Genomic DNA, 6,000 nt, shown 5'->3' with positions numbered 1-6,000 from the left:
TACCCGAGAGTGAGCTACGCCTCCACTAACGCCACAAAATAATCCTGTGCATCATTTGTTTTATAAAATGGGTCGAAAATTCGAAAACTAACAGCATTTGTCAGCGTTTTTCACGTACCTTTGTGGGTCAAGACGTCCGAGGATGTTCGTCCCCAACATTTACGCACGTCGCACTCGGAAATCCCGCACATATAAGTACTGTACGTATAAGCGTATACGTACGCCACATGATTGTTGTGCACAAGAAAGGCCGGCTGGCAGCCCGAACGAGAAGTTGCTTACAGGATTGACAGCGCGTACGGTAGCGCGCGACGCACTTGTAACAACTGATTAAGTGCGCACTGCTAGTGTAAACATTGTCACGTCAGTGACTTTACGCTTTTTTGCAAGGCCGTGCATGATAGTAAAAATTAATGCACGCACACGTGACTCATTTCAGCGCTTCCAATTGGCTACATTCTTGAACCCATTTTATAATGTACTATAATGATTTTTGTCCTGGACCCCGTAGATCAGCTGTGTTGCGGTCAGAGACATATTGCTGAGTAGGGCTGTTATATTACTATCATAAAACCTGGAATTCTATGTTTCTCTTTTCCTTTGTTTACATCGAGCATTGACATAAGTATATTGCTTTAAATATGGGTAACATCTAGTGTTGTACGTTGTTGATTCAAATATCATTAAACTTAGTTTAATGATAAGCTCATAATGCATATAATCGACATACATTAAATCATTGGCCGTGACCTCAATACATGTACTCTACACCAGTGGTGAGTGTCTTGTGTTCACACTGGCAAAAATTTGTCCAACCCATTACGTAGCCAGGCTATCCGGAGAAAGGGGTCAAGAACTTATTACACCTGTTCTCACTTCTTCACTCGCAATAAATCAGGGCCCCGTTTTATTAAAGGACAAGTCCACCTTCATATACATAAGGATTGAGAGAATGCAGCAATATTAGTAGAACACATCAGTGAACGTTTGAGGAAAATTGCACAATCCGTTCAAAAGTTACGAATATTTTAAGTATCTGCGCAGTCACTGCTGGAAGAGAAGACTACTACAGTGTATGATGTCACACGCGTACAACTACATAAGGAAAATAAAAAGAGAATTTCACAAACCTTTACTTTTTGAATTAAGTGCACATTTGTTCAACTTGCTACTGACGTATGTTAAGGGTAATGGGCCGGATGCATAAACGCTAGCAATTGCTTGTGCTAGCCTTTTACTCGAATCCGTATACATAAAAACAAGCAATTGCTTGCGAGCAGAAGCTCTTGCTAGCAAGTACAAGCAATTGCTTGCTGTCCGCAAGCAATTGCTTAGAGACCAAGCATTTGCTTAAAAACGTATGCATAAAACATACCTTTTGCTAGTTCTTCCTAGCAATTGCTTACGATTTTCCAAGCTCTGTAAAATGAGCTTGAGCTTTTGCTTATCTGGGACGTTCCCTTTTAAGTATCATTTTCATATTCATGAAAGAGAGACAACAATTGTGAAGGAGTGGTATAAATCTACAAGAAATTACTCTTAAGTAGAGTAAGAAATTTTTCATTTCAACAACGGGAATGTCCAGTGGTTAGCACGCAAAATTTGATGAAAAACAGGTAGGATGTCTCACTTCGGTGGAGAGCAAGGAGACGTCTCTCCACGTGCGATCTGGCAGATGCGGGCTATTGTAAGCAGTGGTGGGAATCAGCCAGTAATACGAGTGTGTGTATAGTTGTGTGTGTGTGCGTCTGTGTGTGCATTTATGAGTGTCATTTCATAGCTCTTCTGCTATGTCAGGAAATGTTTGTGCACACACATGCCCTTTCAAATGCATACTGCCACACTCGCCTTTGTTCTTGTGTTCGTACAGGCGTGACGTCCCTTTTGTTGAAAAACGCAAGCAATTGCTTGTGCGGGACGCGTTTTTTTTTAAAGACGGCACAGATAGGGGCATGGCGCGTGTTAAACCTATGGGAAAAACGTTGGGTTAGGGTTTTTGGTTATGGTTAGGGTTAGGGTTAGGGTTAGGGTTGGGGTTAGGGTTAGGGTTAGGGTTAGGGTTAGGGTTAGGGTTAGGGTTTGATGGTTAGGGTTAGGATTAGGATTAGGGTTAGGTTTAGGGATAGGGTCCCCGATAGATTTTTAGTTTCCCCAATCTGTGCCGTCTAAAAAAAACACGCGTGCGGGACAAGCAAACGGTATAAGCGTGTGTGTGTGTGTGTGTGTGTGTGTGTGTGTGTGTGTGTATTTCATATGAGCGTTATTCGATCACTATACTGCTATGTCAGGTTCCAGCTCACACATGCCCCTATGAAATACCTAATACGAAACACGCCTTTGTTCTCAGACGTACAGTGTTATGTTCGCACAAGCGTGACGCTATTGTTCGAACCCTAAGCAATTGCTTGCTGAATGCAAGCAAAAGGTATGTGCACAAGCAAAAGATTATGCATATGTATTTAAGCAATTGCTTGAGCTACACCTTTTACTAGACGAGCTTGTGCTTTTGCTTGAAGCAATTGCTTACAAGCAATTGCTTGTTTTATGCATTCGGCCCACTGTTATTCCCCCTGCCTTCTGAAAGAGAGAAGTCGAGTGTTCTTTTGTTATGCGAGAAAAATGGAAATATTTTGAATTTTCTTTATTCTTTCTCTATATTGTTGTACTCATGTGACATCACAAGCTATAGTAGTCTTTTCATCCAGCCTTGACTGAACAGAAACTTCAAAAATTCATAACTTTTGAACGGATTGTCCGATTTTGCTAAAACTCTCACTGATGTGTTCTACTAATATTGCTGCATTCACTCAACCCACAAGTCTATCAAGGTGAACTTGTCCTTTAAGAGATATAATTGATTATAGATGTCCTTACCACACAGGCTGCCATAGACACACCATAGAAATCAATTTTAACTCTTCGTAAAACAGGGCCCAGGTGTCTGAACAGTCCATAGAAAGACACACTGTGGGTTGCTGTGTACATGTCATAACATTTCTTTATTTTGCAGTATAATAACTGCTTCCAAGATTGCAAAAAACAATACATAACGCATAAAACAATATAAAATATCATGGGTTGCACACACACACACAAGAGAACATGTACACTCTTCTTTGCTAGCTCTCACATAACTTTGTACAAATAAATATGAATACATGTGAAGTATTGATACATTCACGAGTAAACTTTGCATGTTTGCAATCAAAATATTCATGTAATTAGAGCAAAGTTTTCATCGACATCCTGCATCTTTGAGAGTTGATATCAATGCAAGTTCAGCAATTGAGTTACAATAATTCATACTGTACAATGTATAAATCTACAATTCATTGCAACTCTCTAGGAATACAAAGGGGCTTTGCCCAATAACGTGAAATTTTGCACACAACTGTAAATCTACTCATCGGCTAATATCATTATTAGCTTTATTTGATCGTATGATTGATATCAACTATAATGAGTCAAAAGGTCAATTTGAAAACTCAAGAATTCAAATTTGATTGTCTTTTCCCTGAAGCCATATCAAAATATATGAAATTGAGCAGTTCGCACTGAATACCATAACAATGGTTTAATGAATACAGTGTGCATGCATAAGAATTTGCCATGTTGGGCAAGCCACTGGTGAGCCATGGACAAACTTTATAGTGGTAAGGAACAACCTACTGTCATGCACACAGTGGCTTGCGTAACATGGCAACGTACTAGCTAGCCATGGACAAGCTTTCTAGTGGTAAGGAACAGCCTATTGTCATACACACAGCTTGCATTTGTCAGTAAACCAACCATTGCCTATCAATATCATCCAACCATCTTTATATGATTGTATGATGGTTAACTGATAAATTTCAAGTAGTATTCCTAAAGAGATCAAATTTCAGAAGACCAAGATGAATAGATCTGCAAGGAATTAAACTAAACAAAATACACATGACCTGAATTGATTTGATATGACCTGAATTGATTTGATCTGACTTTAATTGAAACTACCTGATTTTACAGTAAATTGAAATGATTTGAAGTAATCTAAAGTAAACTGGCATTGATACGAAGGGAAGTGGGTATCAGGTTGTTCTGCTCAGTACATCGGCCCCTGACATACATGTACTTTTCTGTGTGCAAAAGGACTGAATAGTGAATAAAGTAATTAGGCGACAACTGTAACAGAGACAGCATAGTGTGCCTACAACATTGCACACCATGGAGAAAAAGCATCCTGAATTTCTGCATTCACTTCTATAGACATGATGCACAAGTGCATATATGCATAATATTACACACACACACACACACACACACACAAACACACACACACACACATGCACACATGCACAAATGTGCACGCAGGCACACACACACACACACACACACACACACATTTAAGACATGTATGTCTTTACTTGTTTATCATTCAAATTATTGATCTCCCACACCTGGAATGTTTTTGTTAAATGCATACCATAACCATCACACAATGCTCAATCACCTGTTTTCTTGTCTTTTGCCACAGCAACAACAGTAAACACTCTAAACAAAGAGTTGGTATGCTCTACTATGCTGTGTTCTAACTGGTGCTTGTGATACTACATCACAGAACCAACATGTGGGTTATAGACTCTGAGAAATAAAGAATCTGCCCAATTTTCCTCCTCTGTTTTGTGTAAACAAAGTGATACCACTCAATGTACTTTAACAATTTAAAGAATTCAGATCGATGATATTCCGGGCCTAATTCAGAGCAATATGATCTTTACATGTATATTACTTCGTTTCAATGGTTGGCAATCTAAACATAGTACAGTGATTTTTGCTTTTCTTTAAAATAACCAAAACAGAAATGCCTCAAATCCTTTCAAAGCTACACTCAAAATCAAAATACATATGCTCAAGCTTAACAGGCACTGGAGTGTGCACAATACAGGCCACATTAAACAAAAGATAGACACTTCAACCACAATGACAAAGAATAGGATGAGTTTGATAATAGCTGCAGTAAAGGGGAAAATACACACAGAAAAAACTATTGTGAAAATGATATGTATGACAGATGTCTACCAAAAACAGACCTAGTCATAATTTGACTTCCAGTACTGGAAATTTGTGAACAATATGGCTGTCTGTAAACTGTCAGAATAACAAAATGGGACAGCTATAATAATTCAATAATAATTGAAACGATTGTGCTCTTTTTTTTTTCTTTTCTTTTCCTTTTTTTTTTTTGGGAGGGAGGGTAACAAGAGGGGACCCAACAGGTAAATTTTTTGAAGTGCTTGGTCACCAGTATGAGAATTGTACATGAAAATCATTCTGCAAACATAAAACTTGAAAATGAAAAATATAACTAGCTCCAGCTTTGTGCAACATCCTAATTGAATGATCTACCCCCAGGCAGCTGCACGCAACAGGGGTAGTCCATGAGAAAAACTTTGTTTTTTTCACTGAAAATTGAGGGGGGGGGGGGATAATATCATGACTCTTAAGCCATGTTAGAATTGGGAGCATACTGGTGGAAATAAGATACGGAGGCCCCTTTCATCCTAAAAGGACTGGTAGTTATTTCCATCATGAATCATGAGTTATATGGTTTCTATCACATTCTCATATTCTTTTTTTTCTTTTAAAGCAGTGATTGAGATTTCTGCTTAGTCTGAGTTATAACACAAAGATGCCCAATGCTGTTTACACACGGACTCACTTACTATTGCCCTCCCCCCACCTAGAATTTGGAAAAGTGTGCTAATGCTCTTCAAAAACACCAACCATGATAACCTCAATTTGGAGAATGTGATAAAATGATTGGATGATAACATCAAGTCATAAAAAGCTGCAGGGTGTAATCTAATCTCTATCAATCTGAATTACCATCACAGCAAATTGGCCGCAAAATAACCCAGATTTATAAGCCCTAGTACAATGTGTGCATTGTACGAGTGTAATGTTAGTGAACATAATATCTTGCTCTCCATTTGTAGGTGACAAATCTGTCAAGACAATTTC

The sequence above is a fragment of the Diadema antillarum genome, unplaced genomic scaffold (assembly GCF_040938485.1).
Source record: "Diadema antillarum isolate AM-2024a unplaced genomic scaffold, OU_Dant_1.0 scf00000027, whole genome shotgun sequence".
Lineage (NCBI taxonomy): Eukaryota > Metazoa > Echinodermata > Echinoidea > Diadematoida > Diadematidae > Diadema > Diadema antillarum.
This window is presented reverse-complemented; position numbering follows the sequence as displayed.